The sequence below is a fragment of the Schistocerca cancellata genome, chromosome 8 (genome assembly GCF_023864275.1).
Source record: "Schistocerca cancellata isolate TAMUIC-IGC-003103 chromosome 8, iqSchCanc2.1, whole genome shotgun sequence".
In the NCBI taxonomy this organism is placed as follows: Eukaryota; Metazoa; Arthropoda; class Insecta; order Orthoptera; family Acrididae; genus Schistocerca; species Schistocerca cancellata.
Genome location: NC_064633.1, coordinates 123,541,014 through 123,564,520, shown reverse-complemented (window position 1 = coordinate 123,564,520; position 23,507 = coordinate 123,541,014).

The following is a 23,507-nucleotide window of genomic DNA, read 5'->3' as shown; positions in this document are numbered from 1 at the left end:
TAGCTCTGTGTAAGGGATTGATCACGCTATACCGGTAACCACAAACCATCAACAAGTTTAATAATGTATGTTCTATATTGCATATGCACAACAAATAAAGTTTCGTTAGTTGCAATCCTTACTGCCATTACAGTTTTAAATGCGAGCGGTATACGAGTTGGATATCGCGTTGCACTGTCGCCAATCCCCGAACTCTCGCACTATCACCAGTATAGGGACTGCAGAAGGTGCCTGTAACTCTAAGTGCACCCAACTGCAGGATTAGGTCCGTAAATAAGTCTCTGCGTCCACATAACATGGCGGCCATTAGAATTCAGCCTCTCGCGTGAGGCTCAGAGATATATTATCTGAAACGTCCCCTTTGCAAAATTATGCAAGACTGTGCTTAAACTGACACACAATATTTTTTTTAGCGCAACGCAATCTGACTTTCAGAAATCCCTACAAAGGAATGGCCCTGACTAACATTAACCTGAACCTTTCACAAATCTTCGTTACTCAAGCTACTGCAATACAGCGAGCGCCACTACTGCCGGCTAAATAAAAGATTCAAACTACAGAAAGCACTAACTACTGATAGGCATAGTTAGCAATTGAAAGATGTTGATAGAGAACAAACAATGTATTTACCTTAACAGTCATAATATATATAGTAGTTCATGACATCCAGTGTTACAAATTTCAAAACTCCGCCATCTCTCTCCCCACATCCACCACTGCTGGCGGCTCACCTCCAACTGCGCAACGCTACGCGCTGTTCACATCCAGCTGCCCAACACTACAATGGCAGACAACAATGCAAACAAGCCACAGACTGCACACAGTACAGCCAGTGATTTTCATACAGAGCGTTACGTAATGTTGCCAATAAGAAAACATAAACAGCCTAATTACATATCAAACTACGCTTTGTTGTAGTTGTAGGGAGTTTCCAAGACAAACAAGTCTCCATGACGGAGAGTACCTTGGGAAGAGGTCTGTTATCAATGATGACTTCATGTAACAGCTACGGTAACGCATAAACTATTGAGAACTGTATATTTACAATTAGATGATTCAGCGGCCTTTTTACGGAAATTAGAGAAAAATTGGTTCAAATGGCTCTGAGCACTATGGGACTTAACTTCTGAGGTCATCAGTCCCCTATAACTTAGAACTACTTAAACCTAACTAACATAAGGACATCACACACATCCATGCCCGAGGCAGGATTCGAACCTGCGACCGCAGTGGTCGCGCGGTTCCACTCTGTAACACCTAGAATCGCTCGGCCACTCTGGCCAGCACGGAAATTACAACGAAACTCTCAAAATACGAGCGGAAGAATACTTAGTGCAAATATTATATACTGTCCTACGGCACGTACAGATGAATGCACATCCCGCTTAACGCAATCGTTAAACTACAACTTGCTCCCATTAGTCCTGCACCTTTACTTACACTCGAGGAAATTCCTGTTAATGTAATATTACAGCAATTACGAAAATGTAAGAATTATGGCTCGGGAGCAAATTTATATGACATAGGTCTCAATTACAGTAGAACTTATGAATGAAATGTGCAACTGTCATCAAACAGAAAGTTGTTTTGAACACTATAGTGCTTTACTAGGCATGATCCTATGGAGGTGGTATGCCGTTGCCTTCCTCTGACCTATGAACTGACTTATCCAGCCAATTATAGGGGATCCACGGTTTAATTTGGGCACCCAAAGCGTGGTGCAACTCAGTAGTTTTCACATCAACAAAGTTTTTAGATGTGAAATACGTGATAAGTGACAGTGCACATGATAGTATTGGAACAAAACCGATTCTGCCCCCCTCTCCATTGTTGGAAGATGTATCCAAGATGGCGGCGATGACGTCATCCAAGATAGCAGCATGTAGGCTTGGCAACAGAGCATGATGTCATCCAACATGGCGGCCATTCCGTCATGCACTGTTGCCAAATCTACACGCTGCCATCTTGGATACATCTGGCAACAATGCAGAGTGGAGCAGATAAGGCTTTGTTCCAATACTCATGATGGCAGGTAACGATCTCCAGGCATTCACTAAACCCAAACCATTCCATCGGACTGCCATAGGATACAGCAAGATTTATCACTCCAAATCACTTGCTTCCAGTCATTCACTGTCCAATGGCGTCGCTCTTTCACCTCAGGCCTCAGATAGCACTGATTACAGACACATGTGGCTTATGAGTAGCTGATCGACAATTGTACCCCATCCTTTTTAACGCCGGATGCTCAGTGACTGTGCTGACTGGGCTGCTGGTAGCACTTTGTAACTCAAGAGTGTTCCTTCCACTGATTTTGTGCGATTTTTTTACAACAAACCAGTGCAATACTCGATGATCCCTACCTGTCATTAAATGAGGTGTGCCTGGTGTCAGGTTAGCTGCTGTTGTTCCTTTGCTTTTCCACTTCACAGTCACATCACCAGCAGTCGATGTGGGCAGCTTTAGAACGGTTGAAATGTATTCTTGATTTGTTATGCAGGTGACATCTACTGAGTATATCACATTCTAACAGTCACTGATCCCTCCAGGCCAATCCATTCTGCTGTTATTCATTCTATACTGACACAAGACTCCCGGCCTCCTTTAATACTGGCGAGTCCGTCACTTGTGATACATTGTGGTCAGTTCAGCATTACATAAGGGGGAAGTGCATATTTTTGATCAGACAGTGTACTTACATACCACTACCGGCCATTAAAATTGCTACACCAAAAAGAAATGCAGATGATAAATGGGTAGTCGTTGGACAAATATATTATACTAGAACTGACATGTGATTATATTTTTACACAATTTGGGTGCATAGATCCTGAGAAATCAGTACCCAGAACAACCACCTCTGGCCGTAATAACGGCCTTGATGCGCCTGGGCGTTGAGTCAAACAGAGCTTGGATGGTGTGCACAGGTACAGCTGCCGATGCAGCTTCGATACCACAGTTCATCAAGAGTAATGACTGGCATATTGTGACGAGCCAGTTGCTCGGCCAAGATTGACCAAACGTTTTCAATTGGTGAGAGATGTGGAGAATGTGCTGGCCAGAACAGCAGTCGAACATTTTCTGTATCCAGAAAGGCCTGTAAAGGACCTGCAACATGCGGTCGTGCATTATCCTGGTGAAATGTAGGGTGTCGCAGGGATCGAATGAAGGGTAGAGCCACGAGTCGTAACACATCTGAAATGTAACGTCCACTGTTCAAAGTGTCGTCAATGTGAACAAGAGGCGACTGAGATGTGTAACCAATGGCACCCCATACCATCATGCCAGGTGATACACCAGTATGGCGATGACGAATTCCAAAGTGCGTTCACTGCGATGTTGTCAAACACGGAGCGACTAGCATGATGCTGTAAACAGAATCTGGATTTATCCGAAAAAATGACGTGTACCCATTCGTGCACCCAGGTTCATCGTAGAGCACACCATCACAGGCGCTCCTGTCTGTGATGCAGCATCAAGGGTAACCGCAGCCATGGTCTCCGAGCTGATAGTCCATGCTGCTGCAAATGTCGTCAAACTGTTTGTCGAGATGGTTGTTGTCTTGCAAACGTACCCATTTATTGACTAGGGATCGAGACGTGGCTGCACCATCCGTTACAGCCATGCGGATAAGATGCCTGTCATCTCGACTGCTAGTGATACGAGGCTGTTGGGATCTAACACGGTGTTCCGTATTACCCTCCTGAACCCACCGATTCCATATGCTGCCAACAATCATTGGATCTCGACCAACGCGAGCAGCAATGTCGCGATACGATAAACCGCATTCGCTATAGGCTACAATCCGACCTTTATCAAAGTCGGAAACGTGATGGTACGTCTTTCTCCTCCTTACGCGAGACATCACAACAACGTTTCACCAGGCAACGCCGGTCAACTGCTGTTTGTGTGTGATAAATCGGTTGGAAACTTTCTTTATGTAATTGTAGGTGTCACCACCGGCACCAACCTTGTGTGAATGCTCTGAAAAGCTAATCATTTGCATATCACAGCATCTTCTTCGTGTCGGTTAAATTTCGTGTGTGGAGCACGTCATCTTCGTGGTGTAGCAATTTTAATGGCCTGTAGTGTATTATAAGCTACAGGAATTGCCTCTGACCAGGTGCATGGAATGAGACGTGTGTTCTTTTCCTTCAGACAGCCTTTTTGGGACATAAATGAAAGTAGGAGATTCACTGAGGATTTTCTGTGTTTTCTTGTTGCAGAAAGTATCACTTGCTCCGCGGTTGTCTCTGGAGTGGTGGGAGCTATTCGCGACCTTCCTCGTAGTTCGCTGTAAGTGATGTGCTCTTACAGCAGACTCTATAAATAAATAAATCTAAAGTAAACTGAATCAAACAAATAAAGAAAATAACTCAATAAACGATTTTGTCTGCTTCGTCGGCATCAGGAACCTTTCCATTTCTTAATATATTTTTAATGACATTAAGTTGCATTCCTCCTGTGTCTACGTTGTGTTCAAAATCGACTACAGTGATCTAATTTCAGCTGTAGTCTGGTACTTTACCGCTGAATCATCGAGACACACTACTTTCTTCTACCTTTGCAGCCTTCGCGTAACTTACGGGTCCAAATTCGTTGTATATATCGTTTAGTCTCTCATTTGCGGCAGCGTAGACTGAAGTCGGTACGATGACCTGTGAGTACTCTGTCAGCTCAGGTTTCTCTCTTCACTCACGCTGGCAGCGTTTACGCGGTGAAACGTCCGGAGTTCCTGTGCTAGCCGTGTCGGCGTACCTGTTGGCGCTCGTCCTTTGTTTGTCCTTTCGGGGAACCCCCTCTGGCTCGCACCACTACGGCCGCGGCGCGGTTGGCACACTCCGATCCGCTACACAGACGCGCCGAGAGATGTTTGTAGAAATCCGCCTGGGGGGCGGAGGTCAGCGGGAACAAAGAAACGATTGAGTCAGCCAGATGCCAGACAGCTTTCCTTCCGCTCCGTCTGTCTCTTCTCCCTCCCTCACACATACGTACACACAGGCAGGTACGTTATCTTGCAAAGGAGGAGCTCAATATGCCGAAACGGCATCTAATGACAGTGTGTCAGAGTGGAAAGTTCCGTTCACCGGTAGAATCTTCGCGGATAATGACCCGTGGGTCTAATTTAAAACTCTTCCCTGGCCCATACTTTCGCGGCAAGGGAAAATCAGTCGTAGCCTAGTGAATTATTGTCTTCCCGAAGCTTTTCTGGGGGAATTAGGCAGGCGGCAGTACTGCATGCCAAGTGCAAGTGTCCGCCTGAGTCACGTGGTCGCTACGCACAGCCGTCGATTTGCAGCATCGTTCCACCGTCTGATCGGGACCGCTTTGTCTGAAGCCGAGTGGAGGGTGTAAACTAGAGGCTTCGCCCACAAAATATTCCTCGATGTACGCTTCACAGAGGATACTTGTGAAGTCTTCCTAGATCAGATGTGCGCTATACACTGGAAGCGGCTACTGGGTTAACAGAATATGTGTGTACCCTAGATTTATGAGTTTTGGTTAAGTGAAACTTCTACAACACCAGCAGAAAAACCATCACGTAAGGCCGCTGCTACAACACACCGTACAGGTAATGCAGAGTGTGAGAATCGTAAAATATTGGTAATTAAGAGGAGAAGGGTTCATATCGTAAAGCAGAAGTATGAGGTCTAACAAGATGCAATATGTAACAAAATGGAACGTTTACAGCCGGCCTTTCGGTGTTATTTATTATATGGTTACCAGTTTCGGTGATTCAGTACGCCATCTTCAGGCCTTAACTACGTTTAACTTCAATCCTATACACGATTCCATCAGTGGCCAACGTCTGTGAACTGCTTTCCATAGACTGTCTCCAACCATCAACTACCAACTACAGTCTGTGGAAACCAGTTCATAGACGTTGGCCATTGATGGAATCGTGTATACTTTTGGAGTTAACCCTCTTAGCCTCAGTTAAGGCCTGAAGATGGTGTACTGAATCACGGAAACTCGTAACCATATAACAAATAACATCGCAAGGACGGCTGTAGGTGTAATAAAATTACATAAGTTAACGGCCCAAGTCCCTCAAACCTTCGGTCAGAAGGATGGACATACAAAAACTAGTGAATTAAATGGCGTGAGGCTCTACTGTGGCCGCCTGTGACAACATGGCAGTCAAGGAGAATGAAACATGAGTCATGTTACAATATTAACATCGGTAGCAATATGTTTAATTTATGCCATTTTGATGAGGTATATGGCCTCGCTCTCATTTAATGTAGATATATTCTTACAGTTAACAGACTTAACATACGGATACGATGAGGGATGTAAACATGTCAGAATATTTTTAGGTTGGACATATGGTTAAGTGCAGTATAAGTAATGTATTATTTTTCTCATATTTTGCATAGTATAACTGTGATATGTATGGCATGATGTTGGTGCATGATGTTAGTGTTATTCTATATCTACACTTGAAAGGTGACACTTTTTTTCCGGCCTGACACATCTCATTTAAAGTCATATTTCTACCAATCGATTTATACTTGACGGTAGTTAGAACAATGATATCAGTGACTGGTTAGGTCAAGCCATCTTTGTCTATTAACCTTCTCTATTCTGATTGAGAATTTTTACACATGGAAAGTTTCAGAACCTATTAAAGACGTGAAAGTTAGAAAAAAATGTAGGATTTAGTGGGTCATGACCTACCAACCCAGCGTACACTTCGTCCCGAATCCGTGACACTATTCATTGCGTTGAAGTGACCACGAATTATCGATGAGTATACGTACCTGGCTGCTATGTCCTGAAACCTTCAGTCGTAGTTATATTACTAACTGAAATTTAATTACAACAAATTGTCCGAAGGACAATGCCTTTTTAAAGGATCCTCAACGTGCCGTTACCTTCAAATGGCATACGCTGGTAATGTGTAAGTTACAATAATTCTTTTATCACGAATATGATGTTTCTTGTCATTTCGTTACAATGAATCCTACAATTAACGGCGCATTTTTAAGAGTTCCTCAGTTTCCTGGTGCTCAGAAACAGCATATATACAGGGTGGTCCATTGATCGTGACCGGGCCAAATATCTCACGAAATAAGCGTGAAACGAAAAAACTACAAAGAACGAAACTTGTCTAGCTTGAAGGTGGAAACCAGATGGCGCTATGGTTGTCCCGTTAGATGGCGCTGCCATAGGTCAAACGGATATCAACTGCGTTTTTTAAAATAGGAACCTCCATTTTTATTACATATTCGTGCAGTACGTAAAGAAATATGAATGTTTTAGTTGGACCACTTTTTTCGCTTTGTGATAGAAGGCGCTGTAATAGTCACAAACATATGGATCACAATTTTAGACGAACAGTTGGTAACAGGTATGTTTTTTTTTAAATTAAAGTATAGAACGTAGGTACGTTTGAACATGTTATTTCGGTTGTTCCAGTGTGATACATGTACCTTTGTGATCGTATCATTTCTGAGAACGCATGCTGTTACAGCGTGATTACCTGTAAACACCACATAAATGCAATAAATGCTCAAAATGATGTCCGTCAGCCTCAATGCATGTAGCAACACGTGTACCGACATTCCTCTGAACACCGACGTCTTTGAGATTCGCGATTCTCGCGCAATTTGTCTGCTGCTTATGTGCGGATTAGCCGCGACAGCAGCTAAAACACCTACTTGGGCATCATCATTTGTTGCAGGTCGTGGTTGACGTTTCATATGTGACTGAACACTTCCTGTTTCCTTAAATAACGTAACTACACAGCGAACCGTCCGGACACTTGGATGATGTCCAGGATACCGAGCAGCATACATAGCACACGCCCGTTGAGCGTTTTGATCACAATAGCCATACATCAACACGATATCGACCTTCTCCGCAATTAGTAAACGGTCCTTTTTAACACGGGTAATGTATCACGAAGCTAATACCGTCCGCACTGGCGGAATGTTACGTGATACCACGTACTTATACGTTTATGACTATTACAGCGCCATCTATCACAAACCGAAAAAAATGGTCCAACTAAAACATTCATATTTCTTTACGTACTACACGAATATGTAATAAAAATGGGTTTCCTATTTAAATAAACGCAGTTGATATCCGTTTGACCTATGGCAGTGCCATCTAGCGGGCCAACTATAGCGCCATCTGGTTTCCCCCTTCAAGCTAGACAAGTTTCGTTCTTTGTAGTTTTTTCGTTTGATGCTTATTTCGTGGGATATTTGGCCCGGTCACTATCAATGGACCACCCTGTAGATACGAGCTTCAACTGAAAGTCAATAAGGCGCCTCATAACTCTATACTGAAGGGAGAATGGCGGGCATGGGACAGACGTAGTGGCCTTCTACCACCTCATTGGTCAACGTTCAAACGCACGTTCAGAATATCTGACATGCTAGATATTGCTCTGCACGTTCGGAAAGGCTCCCCAACTTGCTGTTCCACGCTCTGACGTCAGAAACTTGGCACGCTCAACGCTCAACGTTCAGATGCACGTTCCGTGTGCCGATGGCTTTTAGTGCCTCTGCTGAGCCAGTGCGCAGGTACACGGCCAATATGCGTTGTTCTGCTGGGTGCCGTTTCGGCGGTCCCCGCAAATTTGTTCCCGTGAGCTGCAGGTGATCAGAGCACGCAGTGATACGGCTAAAATGAAGGTTCAAATGGCTCTGAGCACTATGGGACTCAACATCTTAGGTCATAAGTCCCCTAGAACTTAGAACTACTTAAACCTAACTAACCTAAGGACATCACACACACCCATGCCCGAGGCAGGATTCGAACCTGCGACCGTAGCAGTCCCGCGGTTCCGGACTGCAGCGCCAGATACGGCTAAAATGCTAGGATAATGGGCCATGAGAAGAGTCGCATGTAGCAAATATATCGCCCTTTTTCAATCAGGCCCAGGTAGGTCAAAGCGAGCTTTGAAGAAGACATTGTTCCCAGCCCATTGATCTCTCGGAAGGCAAGTAGAATGAGGAACAAATTGAGCAGATCCTTGTCTCCCACCGAGCGGGGTGACGCAGTGGTTAGCACACTGGACTCGCATTCGGTAGGACGACGGTTCAATCCCGCGTCCGGCCATCCTGATTTAGGTTTTCCGTGATTTCCCTAAATCACTCCAGGCAAATGGCGGGATGGTTCCTTTGAAGGACACGGCCGGCTTCCTTCCCTAATCCAATGAGACCGATGACCTCGCCGTTTGGTCTCTTTCCCCAAAACAACCCAACCCAACCTTGTCTCCCGCCCTCCCGAAGCAAACGACGTTATTCAGCTTCGTCTAATATGTTTTCTGTCTGTCGGTGTAGGCGAGGTGCGTCAACCAGACGCCAGCCCCTGTGGAGTGGGGGATGCTTCCACTAAAAGGCGGGAGATGTGCTCATTGTGTGTTCTCAAAAAATACGGTATAGTGAAAGGCTAGAAGCTGACTTTCTGGAAATTTTGTGTTCAGGAATACCGAACATTGGCGAACTAAAAAAGAAATCGATGATGTAGGAATGCAACATAAAATGTTCTAGAAACGGTGTCAGTGGGAAGAAGGATGATTGGAGAACATTTTTCACAGAGTCCTTGGTGGGGGAACAGCCAGCGCCTTATCAATTACATCATTAGTCATATTTTTTGCGCACATATTTCATTGGAAGATTGGGTTTGTGGCGTGGACTTGTATGCTGTGCACTCGCTGAGAGTTAAGACGCTAGACTTCAGACATCCAGGAGAGGATGCTGCAGGGAGTGGAAGTTCTCCTCTGAGAGGCAGCCTCTGCGTTGTCTGGAGATGGTGCTGGTAGCCACCAGTATCATATACAGCTTGCATTCTCACACAGCGATTATGATGCGACCATCTGATGGCAGCAGCTGGTTGGGGTGGAGTGAAGTTAGACGGTTTTCACCACTTAATCAAATCCATGGGGCTCATCCATCACCAGGCGAGCAGGAGTACTGGTAGCTATGTTTCACACGATTAATTTTACAGGATGGCAATTGTTCTGAACCGTGACTCTTCTTCCGAAACTTTGCCAAGTTAATCAGTACTAGTTTTACCACATTTCTTCGTTCTAAGCAGACGTTGCTTTTGCTGTATGTTTAACTGAGATTCCTTTTAACACCACTATCTTACTTCTGCACCCCGAGAATGATTATAATAAACTAAGATTCATTTAGGCCACCATTTTAATTTAGTAGTTACTCTATAGCTTTTCTGTTCGGTGTATTACTTGTGATTTATGTGGAGAACAACACCCACGACTCATTTACCAGGCCATCCATTACATATCGCTAACTCTGATGCGCAACAGTTCTCAATACAGTGTCTGAGTTCATTGAGGAACTAACGGCCTCTCAGTAGGCCGGGTGATGCAGATCCTTGTAACAGCCGGAAAGCTCGTGTTTTTTTTAGCTCTGTTGGCGCTTTGTAAACTCTTTGTTTCTTCCTTTGGACGTTTTTCAGTATGTCACTTCTTAATGGCCTTATAGCCAAAATTGCTGTACTCCTAAATTTTTTAAAATTAAATTATAAAAATGGATGCACGTACGTATGTACGTATATATGTATGTATGTTTGTTCAACATCTCTTCGTAAACCAATGGGATGATTTCAACCAAAGTTGCTACACTTACCATTTAACGTCTGGAAAGAACCGCTGGGTAAGAACCATACACCTACAGAAGGGGTGGGGTAGGGTGCAAAAGCAGCCTATCTTAAGACGCACGTACTTTACTACTAACAGTAGTCGCGACACATTTGACAGACAGCAATCACGTATATCACTGAACGTACCGGAAAATTTACGTCGTTGTACGACACTTAGGTAATGTCATAAGCAGTCACACGGGTGAAAAGCAACCTATCATGCAAGACGTTCGAACTTATTACTTCGTTGCTACTAACTGTATTCGCAACACTTTTCACAGATACTGTTCACATCTGCCGCTGAATGTTATCATTCTACGACACATAGTTCAGGAGATGTGACCGCAAATACTGACATGCGTGAAAAACTGTGTCATCGTGTATAACGTTTCAATTACTTGCTTCTTTGCTACTAACCCTGTTCACAACAAATTTCGCAGACAGTAGCCACATACAACACTGGATGTAACTGGAAAATTATATGATTGTATAGCGCATAGTTCAGAAGGTACGACGTCATAAACATTGAGCTAGGTGAAAATGAAACTGAAGCGCGAAATTCGATAGATATACAGCTGGAATACTTGTACAAAGCTCGTACTAAACCTCTGTAAAGATTTCAGCCAAATTTGGTACTTACACTACTGGCCATTAAAATTGCTACATCACGAAGATAACGTGATACAGACGCGGAATTTAACCGACAGGAAGAAGATACTGTGATATGAAAAATGATCAGCTTTTCAGAGCATTCACATAAGGTTGGCGCCGGTGGCGACACCTACAACGTGCTGACATGAGGAAAGATTCCAACCTATTTCTCATACACAAACAGCAGTTAACCGGCGTTGCCTGGCGAATCGTTGTTGTGATGCCTCGTGTAAGGAGGAGAAATACGTACTATCACGTTTCCGACTTTGATAAAGGTCGGATTGTAGCCTATCGCGAATGCGGTTTATCGTATCGCGCCATTGCTGCTCGCGTTGGTCGAGATCCAATGACTATTAGCAAAATATGGAATCGGTGGGTTCAGGAGGGTAATACGGAATGCCGTGCTGGATCTCAACGACCTCGTATCACTAGCAGTCGAGATGAAAGGCATCTTATCCGCATGGCTGTAACGGATCGTGCAGCCACGTCTCGATACCTGAGACAACAGATGGGGACGTTTGCAAGACAACAGCCATCTGCACGAACAGTTCGACGACGTTTGCAGCAGCATGGACTATCAGCTTGGAGACCATGGCTGCGGTTACCCTTGACGCTGCATCACAGACAGGAGCGCCTGGGACGGTGTACTCAACGACGAACATGGGTGGACGAATGGCAAAACGTCATTTTTTCGGATGAATCCAGATTCTGTTTACAGCATCATGATGGTCACATCCGTGTTTGGCGACATCGCGGTGGACGCACATTGGAAGCGTGTATTCCTCATCGCCATACTGGCGTATCACCCGGCGTGATGGTATGGGGTGCCATTGGTTACACGTCTCGGTCACCTCTTGTTCGCATTGACGGCACTTTGAACAGTGGACGTTAGATTTCAGATGCGTTACGACCCGTGGCTCTACCCTTCATGCGATCCCGGCGAAACCCTACATTTCAGCAGGATAATGCACGACCGCATGTTGCAGGTGCTGTACGGGCCTTTCTGGATACAGAAAATGTTCAACTGCTGCCCTGGCCAGCACATTGTCCAGATCTCTCCCCAATTGAAAACGTCTGGTCAATGGTGGCCTAGCAACTGGCTCGTCACAATACGCCAGTCACTTCTCTTGATGAACTGTGGTATCGTGTTGAAGCTGCATGGGCAGGTGTACCTGCACACGCCATCCAAACTCTGACTCAATGCCCAGGCGTATCAAGGCCGTTATTACGGCCAGAGGTGGTTGTTCTGGGTACTGATTTCTTAGGATGTATGCACCCAAATTGCGTGAAAATGTAATCACATGTCAGTTCTAGTATAATATATTTGTCCAATGAATATCCGTTTATCATCTGCATTTCTTCTTGGTGTAGCAATTTTAATGGCCAGTAGAGTATATAAGTTACAGTCTGGAAAGAAATGCTGTAGGGATAAGAACCGCCAGCTTTTTATTGGGGTGAGCGTGATAACGTGGAGAGAGGAGGGGGAAGGAGGTCATAGACAGAGAGGGGGAAGGAGGAGATGGACCAATAGAAGACTGTAATAAATACATAGCTTGGAAACGCCGGGTACTCAGCCAGTAAAACTATGAAAACACTGAATACGTTTCTTTCAATAAAGTACCGGTACTTTGCGAGTTATATTTTTAGAGAACCTCTGACAATACTGTTAGAAAACAAAGAATGGCTTTAGGTTCTGACGTACCAAAAGGTTGCCACTACCTGACCAACAACGTTTGACGTGCCGTAGTTATGTATCTGTCTATTGGAGAAAACACTGTTGCGTATCGCTTTGCGAACATTCAGCTCTCTCCAGTAACTATCTTACCACTTGGTTTCCACTTTCTGAAGCTATATCCTTACACTTCATGTGTGTACAAAGAAACAACGGCCGTTTCTAGCCGCAGAAAACACTCTAGCTGCATACTGAAAATATCATAGTCCATAATATTTCCCATTGTCTTGCTTTGGACTGTCAATTCGCAGTAAATTCTTTCTGCTCGTAGTGCTAGCCTCGCCATAATAATGAAGTGAGATTATATCCGTAGTTGGCTGGTACTCGAACGAGACGCTCCCACAAACACACTGAAGTGAGATTGCCTTTCTCTGCTGGTGACGCACGCGTCTCTGCAATCTGCCTACTTTGTTTTCGTTTTCGTGTGTCGTGCTTCTCCTGTTTTCCCTGTGCCTGTACAGACGTGATCACAGATGGCCAGCTGCGTCAGGGAGACAGCAGACGCCGCTCAGACGGCTAACATTCTCTTTCGCCCTTCTTGGTTACACCGCCTTTGAAAGACGTCATTCACGGTGATCTACAAGTAATGAAAATTAATAATGTCCTTCAGTTGGACAGTCAGATCGCTCCCACATTGTTGACCAGAAATATTGCTATAATACGAGGGTCACTCCAACAGAAATGCACAATACTTGCTTAACCATCCAGTTTATTTTCCACACCTTTGAAATTTTTGCAGAATGTTGACACATTCTTGAGAGACAAAACGTCATTTCTCCTCATAATTTGTATGCCTTTCAACTGCCTTACACCACCGTGGAACTAAGTTCTGTGTATCTGCACAGCAGAAGCCATTGTTTAGCAGCTTTCACAAGGGACTCGATGATCCTCAAATCTCGTTCCGCGAGGAGATTGCTTCAGTTACAGATAATGTGGTAATCACAATGTGCCAGATAAGGGCTTTAGTGTGCCTGTTCGAGTGTTGTCCACGCAAGATCTGTGATCTCTGTAGTGGTTTTCTCACATATATTTGACCGGAGCATGGGACACGTTGGAGCGTGAAGTTTTTTAAGGGTTCCCATATACGTGGAACAACTGAAAGTGGTTCCGTGTGGAGTGTCTACGCACTGAATAAAAAAAAATATATAAAAAAAACAAAAAACACAGTGACCATCATTTTTCCTGCTGAAGGCGCAGTAGTGAATTTCTTCTTCTCCTTTGGTGAGTTTGCATGATATCACGCTATCAATTGCCTTTTCGTCTCTGGTTCGAAGTGGTTCGAGCAGGTTCCAGCTCCCGTCACAATATATGCAGTAAAAGTCGTCTTTACTATTTTCTCACTGTTCCAAAAGTTCGCTGCACACTGTCCTTCGTCTTTCCTTTGGGGCCCTGCGTCAACATTCGTGGCATCCACGTGGTTCAAACCTTTTTCATCTGCAACTGTCTCAGTATCCTGAGCACACTCGCTTCTTCTACTCCCAACTGATTAACAGTTCGTTCACTGAAACTTCCTGGCAGATTAAAACTGTGTGCCCGACCGAGACTCGAACTCGGGACCTTTGCCTTTCGCGGGCAAGCGCTCTACCATCTGTGCTTCGGCAGCTCAGATGGTAGAGCGCTTGCCCGCGAAAGGCAAAGGTCCCGAGTTCGAGTCTCGGTCGGGCACACAGTTTTAATCTGCCAGGAAGTTTCATATCAGCGCACACTCCGCTGCAGAGTGAAAATCTCATTCTGAGTTCGTTCACTGTTATGCGTCCGTCAGCCAGAATCGGACTGTGGATATGCTGTACGTTGTCTGGCGTCAGTGCAGTACTCGATCTGATGCTGCACGGGATGACCCGAGTACTGGCGTGTCCAATGTCACTGCATGATCCGTATGCCGAATGACGAACAGCAATGCGATGAACATCGTCCTCCCCATACAACTTCTTCAGTCTGTTGTGAATATTTGAGAGAGAGAAAGAAAGAGAGGCAGAGAAAAATAAAGAGAGACAGAGAAAGCGATAAAGAAGGAGAATAGTCGCTGTCTGTCATAATATCAGTTGTGTCTGATACGGCCAGTGGTCAAGATATCACATCCGTCTCCAGCATGACAGATTCAACACAGGGATCTAAACCTGAAGACGGTATGGGCAAATGTCTTGTCAGTTTTATTTTGTTGCGACGCGGCACTATCAAGATTAGATAATTTGTAAATATCTACACTGCTGAGTGAGAGAATGGATTTGTCGGCGATGTCTGGCGATACCGTCTTCCAGTTTAGATCTTTGTGTTTAATCCGGCATGCTGGAGCACAATTAGATTTATTCTGAATATTTCCGATTTTGTCTCTGTCACATCATATCTTTCATTAGGAATCTTCTCTAACACTTAATGCTATGTCACAGTTGAGCTTTAAGAATGCGCCTGTGATGCAATCAAGATCTGAACCCAGTGATCTATGCAGTGAACAGTTAGCTTCCAATAAGATCATTTGAGTAATTAAACAAAAGTGGCTAAATTGATGATTATATGAAACAACTGAATTTAAACAGAGGTGCGAAACATGGATACCAAACCTGACACAGATAAAATGCATAGGGTTTAATATTGCTGTGGGACGAAATAAAAGGTGGCAATGAAGTTCTGTTTTTTGCTAAAAGGCATGGAATTGACTCCCAACATTGTATAGATAATACAATGAATTATTAAGTGGTTCTAATAAATTATTATACACACACGATAATACCTTGGTACAAGTGGATGGAATTGGAAGGGAAACAATAATAATGATATGGAATTTTGCTATGTCCACCAATATTGATTGCTTAGTTAGTCAATAGATTGAAGGAAAGACTCAGAAGCCAGAAATGCAAAATTCTAATTCAAAACAAGTGACTTTGCACTTAGTTTGTCACGTCATATGCAAGTGCTGCACTTGCTTATGGTTGTTCTAAAAGTCAGGTGCAGCGAATGGCTGCAGTGGTAGCTAAAAGTTACAATTTCAGCCCCAACATCTGTGATATGCTCTGGGACAGAGTTTCAAAATGACCATCAGCTAAAGCGCTGTCTGTTGTAAGTGCAGACGAAGATGAAGTGTATCATTTCTGTATTCCTAGCACCAAGTGTGTATATAACCTCCTCAAAATCTTCTGGATCTGCCAGCACTAGATTCTGGTTAGCCAATCTCTGGGGACCTTCTGAGTTCTGTGCAATGAGAAATTCATAAAAATATTACAAATCTTCTTCCCTTTAAAGAATCTGCCGTGATTAACCAGTAACACACATTTGTGTCTTAGAGTGGAGCAGAAAGCAGAAATTCTCCTCCACTGTGGCTTGATTTCACGTTTTGGCCAATGAGAGTGGCTGTTCGTCGACACTCACGAGTTTTCGTATTTGCTTCAAAAATAATTTTGGTGAGCAAATCCTGGTATTTCTTACAAAATTTACACATCAATTACTACCTTTTAAATTCACATTCATGCGTAATAATAATCCTCCGCAAACATACTGTCATTTTCTAGAGTCAGGGTAAGCTTTTATTTGGTTATTTTGAAAGGGCACAGCCGATTTCCTTCCCTATCCTAGATACAATCCAAGCTTGTGTATTAATCAAAAGTCAGCCATACTCATCACTGGATAAGGTAATTCTTAATAAAAATTGTCTTGCAACAGACATTATTACAATGATTAATCATTCGCACTTTTCAACATTACTCATGAGAAGCAATTACGAACAGTCTACATTTAAATACAGCGTTACTTCTTAAAAATTGCATACATCAATACAAAAGTTCCTATGAATACACATCAATATTCAAAACATGATAAAATTAATGAATATCTAGACGTGTGTTACTGTACCATAAAGTTATGACCAATTTGGTAAATTTATCCAGGTGATGTCATGTCTAAACTCTGTGTCAACATATAATTAATTCACTCCACGTCGAATCCAATAATTTTCAAATAAGAATTACATATGGTAAGAGAGGAAACATTACAAGTGCACGCAGAGGAAGAAAATTCAACACTTCTGACACAATGCTGAAAAATTTCGCCATTAAATATGCAGTTTACGTAAGAGGAGTTAAATTCATCATAAAAATTAACAGACAAGTTCTGAAAATACAATGTCGAGAAAACACGCTTACTATAGTTAAAAATATATATCGCCCGTGCAACTTTAATGTTGATGAAACACACTCATTACATTTAAAGAATATTTGTTTTCCCTAAAAATACAATTTTTAGAAAACATAAATACACTTCACTGGTTTGGGAAAACGACACAAGTTGTCCTGTCTATTAGTATGACACGAGAAACTAAACAGTGAGCTAAAGTTAATATTTACTGATATGTAAAAAATCAGTTTCCCAGAAGTGTGATACAACTTGCGAGCTCAGATTTACAGCTGTTATAATTAGCTTCTCCACACAATTATGTTCGGTTATTAAAGGCTACTCATTACGATTGTGCATGTCCATAGCTTGTTTGATGTAAATTGTCACACTTAAAAACCATAACTCTTCTCAGTGTACAGTACAGTATTGTTCGTTTTCATATATGTAGTACCAGGTTTATGTGGCAATGATGCCCAGAAAAGTCTTTCATTCATTAGTAAATCGATGCTGTAGTGAACTGCGTAAGAACATTCATTTTCACAGAGTAGCAAATGAAGTTGGAATTGTTATGTTCAGGAAAGCGGATCGAATCGCACTTGGTTTATATGTAGATTGTCTATACATATTATGTTTGCACCTATATTAGAGTTCTGAAATGGTTGGCACACATGTGACACTCATGAATTATTCATTTCCATTGATCTGTAAGGGCAGCACGTTCATGATGTCTGTTATGTGCAGATACAGAGCCAATTCAAATTAACTGGTGTTCCAGGATGACTGACAGCGTGCCTGGTTCTTCTCGTAGACGTCGAGGAGTTGTCACTCAAGGTGTAGCATCTTGAAGTTGCTGTGGGTCGTCGGTTAAGCAGCTTCCCCATGGGATTAGATAGTGGACAGGCTGGGTCGTGGCGTTCGCCGCTTCTCCTGTTGTATATAAAGGCTGTTAGTGGCACCAAAGTTAGTGTCCAGTCCCTTCCGAATGAGACAGGAACCGAAAGTGAGGGTAGCAAAGCAAGAGTTGAAAAGCTTAACTCCGTTTTTAAATGTTCCTTTACAAAGGAAAACCTAAGAGAATTGTCCCAGTTTAATCCTCGTACCACTGAAAAGATGAATGAAATAAGTATTAGTATCTGTGGTGTTGAGAAACAACTGAAATCGTTAAAACTGAACCAAGCTCCAGGTCCTATACTGAATTTGCGGCTAAGTTAGCCCCACTTCCAACTGTAATTTATTGTAGATCCATCAAACAAAAAACCGTATCTAGCTCTTGTAAAAAGGCGCAGGTCCACCCATCTACAAGAAGAGTAGGAGAAGTGATCGACAAAACTACCGTCCAATACCCTTCAGATCGGTTTGTTGTAGAATCTTAGGACATTTTCAGAGCTTAAGCACAACAAGGTATCTTGAACAGAATGGTCTCCTCAATGCCAATCAGCATGGTTTTCGGAAACATCGGTCATGAGAAAGCCAACTCGCACTTTTCTCACATGACATACTGAACGCTTTGGATCAATGCAACCAGGTAGATGCAGTGTTTCTTGATTTCCGAAAAGCATATGACTCAGCACAGCACCTACGCTTATTGTCAAAAGTACGATCATTGGTTATCAAGTGAAATTTGTGACTGGGTTGAGAACTTTTTGGCAGGAAGGACACAGCGTAATATCTTGGATGGAGAGTCATCGTCAGACGTAGAAGTAAGTTCGGGTGTTCCCCAGGGAAGTGTGTTGGGACCATTGTTGTTCATGTTGTGCATTAATTGCAGACAATATTATTAGTAAAATCAGGCTTTTTGCCGATGATGCAGTTGTCTACAATGAAGTACTATCTGAGAAAAGCTGCGTAAATATTGAGTCAGATCTTGATAAGATTTCGGCATGGTGCAGAGACTGGCAACTTGCTCTAAATGTTCAGAAATGTAAAATTTTGTACTTTACAAAACAAAACAAAAAATGTAGTATCCTATGACTATAATATCAGTGAGTTTCTTTTGGAATTGGCCAACTCAAACAAACACACAGTTGTAAAACTTTGTAGGGATATGGAATGAAATGATCATATAGGTTCGGTCGTGGTTCAAATGGTTCAAATGGCTCTGAGCACTATGGGACTCAACTTCTGAGGTCATTAGTCCCCTAGAACTTAGAACTAGTTAAACCTAACTAACCTAAGGACATCACAAACATCCATGCCCGAGGCAGGATTCGAACCTGCGACCGTAGCGGTCTTGCGGTTCTAGACTGCAGCGCCTTTAACCGCACGGCCACTTCGGCCGGCTGTTCAGTCGTGGGTAGAGGAGATGTCAGACTTCCGTTTATTAGCAGAATACTGGAGAAGTGCAGTCAATCCGCAAAAGAGATTGCTTACAAATCGGTCAAGTAGGAGACGAGGTACTGGCAGAAGCAAGGCTGTGAGGACGGGGCGTGAGTCGTGCTTGGGTAGCTCAGTTGGTGGAGCACTGGCCCGAGAAAGGCAAAGATCCCGAGTTCGGGTCTCGTCCGGCACACAGTTTTAATCTGCCAGGAAGTTCCATATCAGCGCACACTCCGCTACAGAGTGAAAATCTCATTCTGAAGACTGAGAGTGTTACGCCTTTTTAATACAACAAAAATTATTTACAGACCATTAGAACTTCATAGCCTAAAGTGAGTGGTAAACTGCAAGCAAGTTGGTACAAAATGAATCAATTACAAGAATCACTTATCATTACTGGTTTCTTATCCTGATGCTGGAAATGGATGGGCATATTTATTTGTTAACTGGCATGCTGTTAGTTCTCGCAGATGCCGATATACTAATATCTGAGATAGCCACCAGTATGTTGGAAACATCTCGCAGTTACCTTTCATGCACTATACTATCGTAATTTTACATTATATTAAATTAATTTCGGGGTCAACCAATCTATCATTCGCTGCATTTTATTTCACAGTGTTATTCTCCCAGATACTTTGACTGATATTTGTTGTCAAAAACGATACATAATTTCCTCTCGAACATACAAAAGACATACACATATAATAATTTAACAGAAGCAACGCACTATATGAAAATTTAACAACTAATTTTCTTGTTAACCTAGTCTCATACCTAGTGAGCTCAACATAGTCTATATTACTGATTCATTTCTTTCATGTACTGGCACTGTCAATACCCACGTCATTTTTTTAATTAATTATCTCCCATATGGCCTTCTTTCAGTTATCAACTGTACTTCCTGCGAACAGCACATTAAACAAAAAAATCCGTCATCTTTGATTCATTAGACGTTCGTACCTATACGAGAAGTGGCGTGCCTGTATTCTTACCATTAGTTTTAACGACTCAGTACATCTTGCTTCTGGCTCTTTCTATTAAAAAAAATCCCTAATTGCTAAGTGCTTCCCCGGTGCCAGCAAAACGTGGCTTTGTGCATCCCTGACTCTGGATGCTAATACAACTCTGAAACGAACGCCTCCGTCACTGGACAAATTCATCCAACGGTCTGTCCGATGGTTTCTTCCTTGTAATCTTCCACACAGATACGACTATACCAAATCGTGGGAAGTCATTTACCATAAATTCATTCCCTATTCAATCACGCATTAAACTGCTCTTCCTGCTCTTTAAAAATGAGGTAGATTCCACGAATGTGAGACTTGATGTGTGGTCACAGAGTCTCTATATTCTATAAATCGTTTGAGGTTGGAAATCTGGTGCCAACCATTCGATTCGCGTTTGCTTATCGTTCCTATTTCCACAACACTCACCTCACACACGGTCCACAGAAGATGTAGAAAAACTTGTGGCTTAAGAACTTGCTTTCATGTAATCTTTCCCATGCTTTCGTCAAACGACACAGTTAATTGAAAACAGCAACATACATTTAAAGACACTAGAATCGAAACATAAGGAAATAGCATAGTTTTCATTTGTGTACATGATGATTTCAATTGATAATCCTATTTGAGATATTTCGAAATACCCTCCAATCTTCTGTAAATGTAACACTTAACGGCTTCTGTTAATTGCATAGGGAGTTATTTGCATAAATTTTGTCATATTTCTTCCTCAACAAATTAGTATTGTCAATATTATTATTTATGTGAACCATTCCCCAAAATATGTACAACAGGAAACAGAAAAATGTTTAATAAAAAGAAACAAAGTATGTGACACATTTTCTCATATATGAAAGAGAACTGCACTAGTTAGGCAAAAAAATTATTCATAGTAACAGTGTAGAGATTAATAACCTGTGACAGTAGTCAGAGCCCATGTTGTGGTGTGTTCTCTGAGTTTAACTGTGTGCGGTTGTGGTGATCGAATAAAAACGATGGAGAAACACCTATATGAGGTGAAGCGTCTCTGTATACGTCGATTCACTGACTTTCGGGATTGACACCCACTCCTACATTTCCGAACAGCATCACTTATGTCTCCGTGCTCCTATAAATTCAAACAGAGAGAAAGATGATATGCTGAGTGATATATCTGGCAGCCATACAGGTATTTCAGTACTAAATTATCATTTCTTATTTGTATTTCGTAACTAAATCATTTCCCACATTTACTAGACACATATTAAGAGATTAATTTGAGACAGAAAAGCATTCGTCATATAATTACGTTGTCACTCTATGTCTTCCTTGTTCATTCCCTCTGGTTGTCTGCTTGGGAGCGTGTTTGTCATCTGCTGCATGTTTTTGGAGTGGGATAAGTTTCTCTGAACTTAGGGACAGCTGAGTCAACTTTTGTGTACAGCAAAGGGGAAGAGACAGCGGTGAGCGATGATTCATCGCTTTTGTTCATTAGCACGGGTTGAATATGCATATTGTCAGTGCGCCGGCTTTCTGTCCGCAGCAGGACTGTTGGCGAGTAGAGAGCAACCTCACTGCTCGGCAAATAGTCGAATAGTTAACACCTAGATTTAATTCTTAATGTTGTAATTTTGTGAATGTGCAAGTTTCAGCTTAACTGAGTCGTTAATTCATTTCTTAGTAGATTTCAGCTATTGTAGAATAACTCGGTATTCCTTGCCTATGCACGAATTGCGAATAACTTTACGATTTTTGGAATTTATGGCAGTGTTTTTGTTTGCGCTCTATAACTTTGTGATTGCAGGGCACGAGGCTACGTGGATCTATGAACATGACTAGATTCCTGAATAAATTGTGTAACTGTTTTGAACAGTGCGAATATTTTTAATATTCGGTAGTCATATTGAGAAAAGGGCACTGATTTTTGCGCAAATCTGAGTGAGATTTTTTTGGGCGTGGTTGATAGACTTTACCAAACGTTTTATTCATGAGATTGTGCTTTAGTATTGCTAGCAATTAAACCAGTTTTCTTGCTTAAGTAAGTTCTCGAGTTTTATTGTTTGATTTCGTGATCTTTCTTGTCGTGACTTTTTTTCTTTTTTTCTTTTTTACATTTTACCGATTTTTCTTTGTAATGGGCAGAGTGTGGCTGCTACCTTTTAGAAGAATTACTCACAAGATGTAGTTCCCATTCATTGTTCTTAATTGCAGTCTCGCGTAATTTTTTTATAAATTGGGGAATAATTTTGTGTTAAAGTGTTTGACCAACGAGGCTAGTCTCTCTCTAACCCAGTTTGGATCTTGCTTTCCCTTATTAAATTATTGAACTTCTTTCTCTAAGATGAATGATTAGTCTGAATGTGTGTGTGTGTGTGTGTGTGTGTGTGTGTGTGTGTGTGTGTGTGTGTGTTTGTGTGTAATCCATCATGGAACTCCCAGTTTCCCAGTTTCAAGTAATCATGATATTCATATATACATTTGGAACTCTTTACCAATAACCAATGTTCAGTACCAACATTCCATGGTAGGTTAAGGTTTTTCTGTTAAATATACGTTTGTTCATGCCCTTCCCTTTTAAAGATTTAACTATAAAATAGATGTACAATAACAGCAATTCCTGATGCTCAATAACTCACCTGCTATTGGCCCAGATCCCTATCGAGGCTCTTCCAGGCCAGCTTAGCTCACACTTGTATGATTTTTAGTATATTTAAGAGCATTTCCCAAGCTGATTCTCAAACGGAATTAATCAAGAATTATCAAGGTAATCAAAATTTCATTAATTTCCTTAATTGAGACCTATCAATAGTAGGACAAACTATATTCTAGCACATTTTTTTAGTGCAGGTAACATACATTCAGGGGTAAACTTTATTGATTTATGACCCCCTCTCTGTCCCTTCAACCTATTGTTCTGTTAATTGATTTATGATCCTCTGGGGGTTGATCTATGATCCACTGGGGATAATCTGCCCTTCCAAGAAACACCCCACCCCTTCCCCTCCCCACCCCTTCCCCTCCCCACCTCTGTCCCCTCTCCCTCACTGTTACAAGCAAATTAATCAATCAAGTAATTAGCCTTTAGGAAACCCCCA